General features: G+C 40.3%; 1 pseudogene; it reads right to left on the minus strand.

Annotated features, from left to right (window-relative positions):
* Nucleotides 1-4,112: 4,112 nt before the first annotated feature.
* LOC137023552 (sodium- and chloride-dependent GABA transporter 3-like) lies at nt 4,113-8,062 on the minus strand (annotated as a pseudogene).
* Between the last annotated feature and the right edge of the window lie 5,183 nt (nt 8,063-13,245).

Below are 13,245 nucleotides of genomic sequence, written 5' to 3' on the forward strand. Positions count from 1 at the left end.
ATTAAACACAACAGAGAACGGACAAGGAGTGCAGGGAGTGAGTGCAATATAAAGGGAGTGCTAACAATAGAGTCCAGGTGCAGGTGATCCGTGATGAAGGGGAGATGACGAGGGAAGTGAGTGCAGGTGTGGAGAACAGGAGGATCTTGGGAAATGGAGTCCATGGGAACAAGGGATCCGTGACACCCTCCACTCCCTGAATAACCAAAAATATTGGATAAACATATTAGAAAAGAAAAAGTGGCAACCTCTCCCTACAGCTTCCCATAACATAGAAATAGTTAATATAAGATAGATACTATACCTTTTAATACCGAATCACTACCTGATAGCAAAGGGACTACAACACTGTTTTGACACCAGAGCACACACAAACCACAAGGTGTGCAAACTAACTGCAATACAAAGGTCAGCACACCAATTTTACACTCAATAGCTTGTTTGCAATGACGTGATTCTGATGACACATGAAATTCAGTAACATACGCATTTCATGCTTCCCTATGTTGAAAATCATTTCCTGCCCTCCATCTGCATTTCCACCCTGTGACATCATGTGCAAACAACCTATTGCAGGAACCCATAAGTCTGGCATGTATCAGGCATCTTCTGTGTATATTCAGTGACATATATTTTGCAATTCAGGCACCCTTGTGTGCTTTCGTCAAAGATATGAATATTTGATTAAAATACAAAGATTACTAAAAACCAATTGAAATAAATAGCAAGGCTGAGCATCTTTTAGTTTGTGTTGCTCTTGACTAAGTCTTCCATCTCTGTGATGAATGTCTTTTCTTGTGTGTCAGTTTGCTTACAGATAAAAGGGAGGTTTGTGTCAGGACTGCACAGGTGATGCCAATGCTATCGAGACAGACAGTGAAACAACATTAATCTGTTAGTTGATATACTCTTGGTCAGTTAGCTTTGGTTAATAATTAAACATACATCCCTGCCCTGATGATATCTCAGCGGCTTGTTCATCTCTTGATCATATTTAATCTCACCTGTTTTAGGCTTCCTTTCTCAGTAAACATTCGGATCAGTGCCCATCCAGGCACCAGCAGAATGGAGGACAGGGCCAGTAACCAGCCTAGTGTGTACGCCCAGTCACATACCAGCGGTTAAAAGTCAGAGGCTTGTACTACACCATTGAACAGACAAAAGACACCTGAAAATGGACAGGAGAGAAAGAGAAGTTGTGAAGAATGGATGTGTAACGAAATGTAGCGGTTATTAATCAATTTATGGATGAAATATGAATATAATTCATAAGGTTATGAATAAATTATGATTCATATATTGACCCAACGGGGAATTAAACATATATTGTGAATCAATCACAACGAATTATAATCAATTACATATATGATTAGTTCTGGTTTAATAATTATTTAGAGAAACTGTTCGTTTGTCCAGCAAACTAAGTCCCTCACAGAATATTATAAACAGTTGTTCTCTGGCCGTGAAAATAACTTATAGCATCAAAGCATAAAGCGATCGAAAAACGTTAAAGTGACTTGGTTTTCAGCTGAAAGAACAAACAGAACAATCGAGCGTGAATAACGTTTTAATATATGCAAACTACGAATACAGAGGTTATACATCTAAATATATATACAAGAAAATACACACCTATGTACAAGAGTGGAAGTAGAGAAGGAAAGAGAGAAGGCAAGTAGCAAACTCACAACCAGTCCTAAGCCAGCACGGAAATCAGTTTCATCATCTAAGATTGAGAAACGGCAGTATACTTGCATTGGTAGCGTGTGTCGAATTTCAGGTTAGCACTGGTGCAGTTCGTTGGCTTCCTCCGTTCCGCGGGAAGGTTTGAACTGAGGACGAGAGTGAGTTTCGCTGGAAGATGGCGATCCCGAAGCTGAGCGCGATGGCAGCGCGTGGTCACCGGAGAGGTCCGGGAAAAACGTGCACGAGATGCTCGTGAGACAATCGGGGGAGAACACACAAGAAATTGTGCGTCTTTGCTTTTATGACAGATAAGCCGACACACCTCCTTGAGGTGGGGTAGCCAATAACATGGGTGCAAAGTTGGCGGGAAAGCTTTCCCTTTGTTTGGCCTCACGACAAATCCAATGATTTATGACTATCAGATCAGATCTCCAAATGGAGTGTGTTCTTCACAGTATCATTAAACACATAGAAACATGCATTTGTCAGCTGTGTGACACATCTCAGTGAGTAGCTTGTGTCCGGAGCTTTACGGAGAGACCAAACTCGACAGATCAGAAAGGCATAGACAAGAAGTTATGGTTTACAGACAGAATTCCACTATTAAAATGCACACTAGCACAAATACACTCATTTAAACACTAGGAAACATGCATAGGCCCTAAAATATATGAAATATATATTTCAGCCTAGTGGTAGTTTACAAATACAGTTCAAAATGTATGATTGTGTGTTTCTGTGTGTGTCTGTGTGTGTGTTTTTGTGTGTCCCTGTGTGTGTGGGGTGTTGGAATGTGGATCTGGTCAGTGGGGGTGCTCCTTTTGAAGTCACCAAAGTGAGGAAGTTGCCGTTTTCTGTTTACTCTCTCAGGTCCACAAACCTGCCGAAAGTCAGTCGTCCGGAGCCGAGTTAGTGATTAACAAACAAAGTTCATCAGGTTAAAAGCGTTCTGAAAACTCCAAAGTTTATTGATTATCCTGATACGTGTGCATACGCTACAGATGGAAAAGAAAAAGGTTAATGAAATCAGAGAAATGGCTTTAGCCAGGGATCTATAACTACAGTAAATAATGATCTGAGAGATTTGTTGGCTTTTTGACAAATATAAAACATGGAGCTCAAAGAGATAAATGAAATGCAGAGACACACACCAGGGACACGAGAGGAGTCAGGTATTTCCAGCACAGCATGAACATGTAATTCGGTCATGAGTCTGTCATGTCTTCAATGACGTCAAACATTCTCTCAGCCCCTGTGGTGTTAGGGAAGAATTGAGATTTTAGATACTGTCATTGCTGTCTCATATCATAAATCATATTTATTTAATTTAAAGTAAAAATGTAATTAATTCATTATTCAGTCTTTTATGATCATTTTCAAAAATGATCAGGGACAAGAAAAATTCTGTTTCTCATTTCTTAAAGGGTTAGTTCACCTAAAATAGAAAATTCTGTCATTTATTACTCACCCTCATGTTGTTTCACACCCATAAGACCTTTGTTCATCTTCAGAACGTTCATGCCCGCCACGGAGTTTAAACCCGAGCCAGCGCCCGCCATGGACCACGAGCTTGAGCCCTCTCCATGCCCGGATTTAATGCCAGTCACAGAGTCCATCCCGGAGCCAGAGCAGGTCACCACACCCGTCCCAAGGCTGGGAACATTCATCGAGGAGTCAGTTCCAGTGAAGCAGTTCTCAGATGAGCCAGGTGAGGAGGGCTGGCTCATAAATTTCTCCACAAAGCTCTTTCCTCTGCACTCTAAAACACTCTCTATATTGGATGAAGCGATCCCACCCAATTTTCTGCCCACCCCATTGTCTCCATCTCCGTTGACTCCAACATATTCTCTGGATTTCTCTGCCCCACTGGTGTCTCCTAGCTCTTCGACTCCGCCCTTGCCGCCGATCCCAACCAGCTCGTCGGCTTCTTCTCAGGCTCTTTCTACACCAGCGTGGCTCTGGGATGCTGATCACCTGGCCACACCTCAGTCCTCCGGGCCCAGTTCTCCACCTCAACCTGTCGGCCCTGCGGATCCGTCTTGGCTTTACGCTCCCTCAGCTCCGCCGTTGTCTGCCATCACTAAGGCTACACTGGGCTCTCTCGTTCCTCCAGTGTCACCTTGGTCTCTCGTCACCCTGGTTTCGCTGCGGACATCCGGACCTCCGGCTGCGCCTCGATCCTCCTCCCCTCCAGCTTCACCGGGATCCTCCTTCCCTTCGGTTCCACCGAGGTCCTCGCTCCCTCCGGTGTCGCCCCCGTTCAGTCAGACCACCGCCTCCACCTCGATCCGAGCCGACGACGTCACCTTGGTCCTCCAGGCCTGCAGTGTTTTCCTGTGCGGTCGTCCTTGCGGCTTCATCTGGGTCTCCACATCATTCCGCTCCACTGCTGTCAGTCGCTGCCCAGGCTCCGCCCAGGAGTGTGTTTAGGACTCCGCCTTGGCTCCTCCCTCCGTCAGTTCCGCCTTGGTGTTCCTCTCTGCCATATCCTCCAGTCCCCTACCCATTTTCAGCCTCTCCTCCAAAACCCCCTCCCTCCCTTCCTCCCTCCCTCCCTCCCTCCCTCCACTGCTGGACTTTTCCTTTCGGCGTGAGGTCACGCCTATTGGGAGGGGGGAGTACTGTTATGGTTATGTTATGTTTGGTGTTAGTTTCATTCCTGTGTGTTTCCAGTTATGTGTAGTCTTAATTGTATTCTAGTTAGTCTCCTTGGTTACTGATTACGTTCAGGTGTCTGTCATTATGTTCCCTGTGTATTTATACTCCCTGTATCTTTCAGTTGATTGTCGGTTCTTGTCTACGTATGGTGTGTTTGTTGCTACCCGTTTGCTGTGCTATGTTAATAAACCCTCGTATTGGAATAATCTTCTTCTTCGTCTGCTTTCCTGCAACACACATGTAACAGATATATTTCAAATGTTTATTTCTTTTCATTTTGATGATTATAACTGATTATAAATTCAGCATCTCAGAAAATTAGAATATTGTGAAAAGGTTCAACATTGAAGAGACCTGGTGCCGCACTCTAATCACCTGCAAATGCCTTTAAATGGTCTCTCAGTCTAGTTCTGTAGACTACACAATCATGGGGAAGACTGCTGACTTGACAGTTGTCCAAAAGACGACCATTGACACCTTGCACAAGGAGGGCAATACACAAAAGGTCATTGCAAAAGAGGCTGGCTGTTCACAGAGCTCTGTGTCCAAGCTCATTAATAGAGAGGCGAAGGGAAGGAAAAGATGTGGTAGAAAAAAGTGTACAAGCAATAGGGATAACCGCACCCTGGAGAGGATTGTGAAACAAAACCCATTCAAAAATGTGGGGGAGATTCACAAAGAGTGGACTGCAGCTGGACTCAGTGCTTCAAGAACCACTACACACAGACGTATGCAAGACATGGGTTTCAGCTGTCGCATTCCTTGTGTCTAGCCACTCTTGAACAACAGACAGCGTCAAAAGCGTCTCGCCTGGGCTAAAGACAAAAAGGACTGGACTGCTGCTGAGTGGTCCAAAGTTATGTTCTCTGATGAAAGTAAATTTTGCATTTCCTTTGGAAATCAGGGTCCCAGAGTCCGGAGGAAGAGAGGAGAGGCAGACAATCCAAGTTGCTTGAGGTCCAGTGTAAAGTTTCCACAGTCAGTGATGGTTTGGGGTGCCATGTCATCTGCTGGTGTTGGTCCACTGTGTTTTCTGAGGTCCAAGGTCAACGCAGCCGTATACCAGGAAGTTTTAGAGCACTTCATGCTTCCTGCTGCTGACCAACTTTATGGAGATGCAGATTTAATTTTCCAACAGGACTTGGCACCTGCACACAGTGCCAAAGCTACCAGTACCTGGTTTAAGGACCATGGTATCCCTGTTCTTAATTAGCAAGCAAACTCGCCTGACCTTAACCCCATAGAAAATCTATGGGGTATTGTGAAGAGGAAGATGCGATATACCAGACCCAACAATGCAGAAGAGCTGAAGGCCACTATCAGAGCAACCTGGGCTCTCATAACACCTGAGCAGTGCCACAGACTGATTGACTCCATGCCACGCCGCATTGCTGCAGTAATTAATTGTATATTACATCTACTTAGCATCTTCCCAACTTAAGAAGTCAGTATACCCCTTAAACATGGCTCTTGATTAAGAATTTAGGTTTGAGTTGTAGCACACCTGTGTATCTAGTCCCAGCAAAATAATCATGATAAAGAAACAAACAGCCCACAATTTCGGGAAAGGCATCATAGCTACTGCCTGTGGATAAGCTATGAATGCTAGTCCTGGACCTGGAAAAAAAAGACACAGAGAGAATCTTTTCTTAAGTATTTACTGTTCTGAAGCTTTTTTTAAAAAATCATGAGAATGTTGCAGTACCTGATTCTGCCACCTCCTCAATGGGGACACCCTGCTTTTGAGCCATGAAGCCCAGGACTGAGAAGACAGCAAAGCCAGCCACAAAACTGGTGCAGCTGTTCAGAAGGCAAAGCCATAAGCTGTCCCTGATAGGGCAAACATAGATTATACAAGTCCTTTGTACGCAAATCAGTGTGCATAAATTGTATGCTATGTAGAAGAGAGAAGAGGAGGGGGCCAAACAATGAACCCTGATGTACATCACTGATTAGTTAATGTGACTTAGACACCCCATACACTGAAGTAAGAATACCTTTAAAAAAGCACTTAAACCAAGGCAGCCGTATATATACTGTATAGTTCAAGAGAATCTTGAAAAGAAAAAAGAAAAAAATACTGAAAAAATATCTTATTTTTTAATAATACTGATAATAATATTTATTGTAGCTGCCTAATACAGTAAGAGAGGCTGTTCCTTAAGAATAGGAGAAAAATATCTGAGCTCCTGCTTCCATCCAAACCTAAATGCACAACACATTAGAATTGAGGACTTGGGAAGGGGCTCAAGATGTACTGTAATATTAATGCTAGTTTGATGTCCGCAAAATTTTGTTTTGCTACTTTTAACAAGAAAATAACATACTTTTTACTGGTTGTGAATGTAATTAAAAATATGCAAAAACATTTATTTATACAGTAATATCAACTGATCTAGTTTTTCAATAACAGTTATTAAGCCTGATGCCAGGAAAGGGCAGATGGCGGGGTTACCTGTGGGTCAGTGAGACGAGCCAGTTCAGCGTACAGGTAAAATACAACACCCTGCATAGCTCCAGGAAGAGTCAACCCACGAATCAGCAACACCAGTAGCATCACATAAGGAAATGTGGCTGTGAAATACACCACCTACAGTACAGCCACAAACAAGAAAGGGTACAAATTACATGCATTTGCAAAATAATAATAATAATAATAATAATAATAAGTTTACTAATTTCAATAAACAGGCAAAATACTGTACTGACATTCACTAATAATGAATACAAATATAAATTAATATAAAAACTGTAAATGCAGAACAATCAAGGACCAAGAATAATTGAATTTTGACATTTTGAGAAATGTTTACTGTAGAAAGACAAAGTTCTCTTCAATGATATTTTTGCACACCTTGCCTGTAGATTTAACTCCTTTCCAGACACAGAAATAACATATGATCCACATTGCAATAAGACACAGAAGAATCTCCCAGTTGATTTTACCGACCTCCTCAATACCTCCAGATAGAGCCAGCACTCTGTGTCTGTAAAATTTCAGTCAGTAAACCTAGCCAGTATGTATTCTGCACAGTGGTGTGAAGCAAAAATACTCTTTAAACACTATTGTTTCTTTTATTTTTATTTTTTGTCTTATTTGTGTAAGGTTTTAACTGGAAACCATGTTTTTTAATTAGACTGATATAAAAATGCACTTTAAAGAAATACAATCAGTGTGCCAAGTTTCACCTCCTTTTGTGATACAGTAATAATAATAATAATATTGACTTGATTGGTACATTGCCTCACATTTAGGCTACTTTAGAAAATGTGAGTGCTGGTTGTCTGTGCAAATCCCACCTGCTCAAAGAATGCAGATAAAATGATTTAAAAAAACTGATAAAAACTCATTTTTGACTCACCCTCAGCCAGTGGACAGAGGCAATGCCAACATGTAATGCCCCCTTCCTGTGTGTACTGTCCCATAGCCGTCTCTAGCAGGAACAGAGGCACCCCACAGGTAACAACAAACACCAGGTAGGGTATCAAGAATGCCCCTGAGAACACAACAGTACAATAAAACATTATTAAAAAACAACAATATTAGCAAACAGCTTGCGTGTATTTAGGTTGCCATACCTCCTCCATTCTTGTAGCAGAGGTAAGGAAACCTCCACACGTTACCCAGACCAATCACAATCCCTGCCACAGCTAAAATAAACTCTGCTTTACTGCCCCAGTACCCTCTCTCCTCTATTTGTCCTTTGATTCTAGGCATAACGTTACACCGTTTTGACCAGGTCACTCTGATCCCGCTGCTGTAATTTCACACTGAGATTGTTGTAAATTCTGCTTAACATTTATTAAAATGTATCAAGCTATTCATTGACTGAAATGACAACCAAAGTACAAAATAAGTAATGGTCCGAATCTAAAGCAGATGCAGTTCATCATGATTTGCTAAAATTTTTTAAAATGTGCAAAAACCTACACATTGTAAAAAATAGATCTGTAAAATAACGGAATAAGTACAGGCAGCTCATTACCGGTTCATTACCTTTTAATTTTATGGACATTTTCCTAAAACACAACTCGAAGTGCAAAATTCAAAATACAGATAAAAACCTGTGTAAAAAAAAAAAAAGAAGAAAAAAATCAGTTAAATGAATACAGTACATTATGCCCTATTTTTTAACAGATTTTTTTTTTGAGAGTGTATCATTCAGTCTAGGAGTACATAGTGTTCAATGGGGCCCATATAATCCACACTAGGATCATAAGGGGCCCCATTGCAGAACCACTTGATAAGTCCCCACCACCCCTCAGTTCACAAGAGCAAACTTAAAAATGCATGGAAATATATTACAAAAAGCATGACAATATATTATAAAAAGGCAACCCCAATTTTCAGTTTGAAAATACTGTATGAGTAAAATTATGCAGCCGTTCTGTTCACTGCTACATATTGGTATTATGGTTATTTTCTCTCTTGTATCCTTTGTAAAGAGGTTTCAGATCCCATTCAACTGTCTCAATTATGTTTACAATAAGTTTAAGTTTAAGAACTCTTGATACTTTTTCACCAGCGTGTAAAAAATAATTAATCTTATTATGTTCAGTAGGTCAGTTCTAAATGAGAAAATAAAAGCTTTAAGAGCTTCTTAGTGCATCGTGTTGCCTTCTTGAGCATTAGTGAATGTTTGCATTTTTTGTAATAGTTGTGTTTGAGTCCCTTAAAAGGTTAGTTGACCCAAAAATGAAAATAATGTAATTTATTACTCACCCTAATGTCGTTCTACATCCGTAAGACCTTTGTTCATCTTCGGAACACAAATTAAGATATTGTTGATGAAATCAGATGGCTCAGTGAGGCCTCTATTGAGAGCAAAGCCATTCAAACTCTCAAGGTCCATAAAGGTACTAAAAAAAAATATTTGAAACAGTTCATGTGAGCTCAGTGGTTCTATCTTAATATTATAAAGCGACAAGGATACTTTTTGTTCACCAAAAAAGAGGGTGAGTAATAAATGAGGGCTAAGGGTTAGTTCATTTTTGGGTGACCTAACCCTTGAATGGACTGCATAAATGATCTCTTCTGCCTTTTCCCTCAGTGGTCACCACAACTTCCAGTGCAGCATGGTGTATGGAAATTCTAAAAAAAAGGGAAAAAAGGAAGTTTCCCACAACAACACAAAGCAATATTGATACAATCCACCTTTTCCAGCTAGATTTTAGCTGAAATATGTAAACAGATGACACACATAGAGTCCATTGTTCTCAGCATTAAAAGATGGATCTCAAAATCATACAGCTACTGTCGGAAAAGGTTTGAAAGGTTTGCACTGAGTATTTTTGGTCTAAATGAATGCTTTTGTCACCCATAACAGGATCAAACTGTCGACATTAACTGTAGCTATGGTATTTTGACTGAAACTATAATTACTAAAGATAAATAAAAATAAATGTTTAAGGCAGATGTCATTAGTCCATAACAAAAATGTCATTAGTCCAATCTAGAAGACGATAAACATCTTCACGGTCCAAAATGAACACTCACTAAGTCCCAAAGGCAAGTAAAAACTGGCTTGAGCAAATACATTTATTGACTGGTAACATTTTTGAAATTGCAGTATAAAACAAGGTTCAATGTTGTGTAGTCACAATATGAAGTCAGCATTTGGGGACATTCTGCGTCAGGCTGTGCAATGTCAGCTTCCATTTAATTTCAGAACAGTATTATAACCATCTACACATGCATGCAACAGATCCACAAAAAAGCACACAGGAATCCAGAATTATTTGCAACAAGAGACATCCACAATAACCTCCCCATCTAGGCTCCCTACAGTGATTCTTAGCCATTTCTACCTCTGGTTACACCGTAATGACCACAGTGACCTTATTTTAAGTCTGAACAAATGTTCTGAAGGATGGAGTGACATTGACATTGAATATGTTCATGTCAGCAGCTAAAACTACTGTTGTTCAAGTTATAATGTAAAGGATGTACAGAACGCAGTGTCTTGGGAAGTTAATCCAGGGAAATATTAACTAGATTGCAGGTGATATTTAACCCAAAAAAATGTCCGTGGTGACATATATATATATAAAAGGGTTTCAAGTTATTATATCAACTGAGTGGGTGCTAAACGCATGTTCAGTTTTCGCTGAAACAGATAAACATGATTGTGGCAACAGTGGAAAAATATTTGTGACAATTCTTTGAGCACAAGTACAATGATCAAAACATAGATTGAGTAGATCCAAACTAAAGTCTTTGTTAGATCTAGTCCATTGACACAGTCCAATACCTCTTTGTGGGCTTGACATTTCATTTGGGTAACATTAGGCAGTTTAGTTTTAATATTAAGTTGAGACCAGGGTAAGATGAGACACATTTAACCTGATTTTGGTTAGTCAGATGGGGTTTGTATCTTTACATCATGGGATAAGGTGTGATAATGAATGCTTTAAATATTACTTTAATTTTTTTTTAACTTGCTAAACTACATTTTCATTGTTGAGATTTTAATACACACCTTCAAACAGTTTGACAAACAAAGTAATTTGTTTCAATAACATTATTTAAAATATATGTAAAATTTACAGACACCAGGCTGGGAATACATTCTTTTAGCCAACTGTTTTGCTGGGGGGTGTGCTAGGCAAACTGCATCATCTGCATAGCAATGGTACTGCTTTGTAGTGGTCCAAACATGATCAGCACCATTTATGTGCACATAATCTATTGTTGTGTCTACTATAAGCAAAATATATTTGTGTCATGCTGCAGTGTAGTTTCATGGTCCATGAAGGTGTAGAAATCAAGGAAACTTTCATTTAAATCGCTGATTTAACTGAAATCCAAGAATTTGCAGGAGAAAACAGTACTACACAACTAATGCTGCCTTCACATGCTATAGGAAATTTGACAATTCCCACTTCTGAAGTTGTGATTATCATCTTATCGCATTCAAGTTTTGACATGAGAGGCCGTTCATGTGCAATTTTTTACCTAGGAAACAGAACCAATTAACATACTTGAAAACTACCATGAAACCCAAGCATAAACAGAACAAAAATAAAAAAATAAAGATCAGAGAAACTCAAAACATGACAATTAAGTATAGTTTATTAAAACTAATATGATGTGATTTATGTTAGTAATATATCTGATAAAGGCCGTTTGTTGTCTTAAGCTTGTTGTCCCAGTACTAAAGTACCGTGAAGATAGTCTGGTGATGTAGGACTGCACACGACTTTCCAGTTCCCGACCTCCGAATATAAGCTTAATAAAGCCTGAACCTCATCGTCAGTCCATATTTTTACTATTTTTTTAAACACATTAGACAAAATCTCTAAATCTCTTTAATATATGTCCCAAACCAATGCCAGGAAACTTGATGCCCTGAACCTTGAACTAGATATACACCAAAGACACAACCTGCTTGAACTAAGTAATACAGAATGAGATAAACCAAACACTTGCCATGGGAATAATGCTATGGGATTTACTCTGAGTGCCTCCTAGATGCCTGAGGTTCATCCAGACACTCTGTGGAGAAAAGTAATTTCAGGCGATTGTAGTCGTGATCTCCTTCTTTTTGTCACTATCCAAAGTTCATCACCATAGGTGAGAGTCAGAATATACATCAATTGGTAAATTTTATTTTCCCCTCAGGCTCAGTTTCCTTTTTTTACCACTGCATTATTACTACTGCTGCACTGATCCACATTTGGGGAAGCAACATACTCTTTACCCGAAGTGGGCAATCCACTTTTTTTCTGTCTGAGAATCATCATCATCCCCCCAGTTCGCACTCGGCTGAAAACTACTTATGCAAGTGAACAGTAACACAAAAGGTTCCCAGGTAACCGGGACCAAATCTGCATCAGTTGTCCCCTATAGAAATATCAAGGAGAGAGAGAGACTCTGCCCAGAAAGGGGATATTGAGGCCCTCTCCTGGAGCCAGGCCTGTGAGAATAGCTTGAAGGGGAATGACTGGTGGCCAGGCTCTAGCCCATGGGCCCCAGTTGGGCTAAACCCGAGCAAACAACATGGGGCCACCTACCACTTTAGGGGACTGATGCAATGCACAATGGGTGGCAAGTAGAGAAGTGGGGTCCATGTGGACAGGAGCCAAGTTGGCAGTCAGTTAAAAGGCCTTCTGAAATTAATCGATGCATTTGTGTAAGACAAATATCCTTATTTAAAACTTTATAAAGTAAAATAGCGACAGCCATTCGCATTCGACTTGCATCTAAAAAGTGTTTACTGTAGTACACAATGACATGACGCTCCACACTATGTCATTGTCATGTCATTGTGTACTACGTCATGGAAGTTAGCGCTTTTTGGACATACGTCGAATGCGTATGGCAAATAAGTGCCATACATGGGGTAAATACATGAGTAAATTATGGGGTAATTTATAAAAAGAAATATAAAAAAATAACCCTTTAAGCTTTCAGACACTGACAGAATTATTTGCAATTTACAGTTGGGTTGGTTAAGTTGGGATTGGTATAAAAGACTGCAGAACACTGGCCCTACAGGACAAGAGTTGAAGAGCCCTGCTCTATGGAGTTCAACTGCTAGATCTATCATAGGGTCAGGTCTTCTATAATCTCAGCCTCAGACGTCACGCCCACAGACCGTTGGCTGAATGTCTAATGCATACGGCACACTTATCTGGAAACACTTCAGCAGTATCGAAGTCGTCATCTGGTTGGTTGAATTATACAGGGAACGCGTGTGTTGCGTTCTTTAATGGTCCGCTTGGAAACAAATTCTGCGATGCCAAACCCCCTTGTAGAAGAATGCTGTCATGTTTACAACTGTGACAAGGAGTATGTCAAGTCCGCTGCTCCATTGTTGCAGTAAACTTGCACAGCGTTCTTGAATGATTTGTTTATAGATGCACGGCGGTCTGTTATTATAGGGACATCGACTTTAATTT

Source organism: Chanodichthys erythropterus, chromosome 7, assembly GCF_024489055.1.
Source record: "Chanodichthys erythropterus isolate Z2021 chromosome 7, ASM2448905v1, whole genome shotgun sequence".
Taxonomy (NCBI): Eukaryota; Metazoa; Chordata; class Actinopteri; order Cypriniformes; family Xenocyprididae; genus Chanodichthys; species Chanodichthys erythropterus.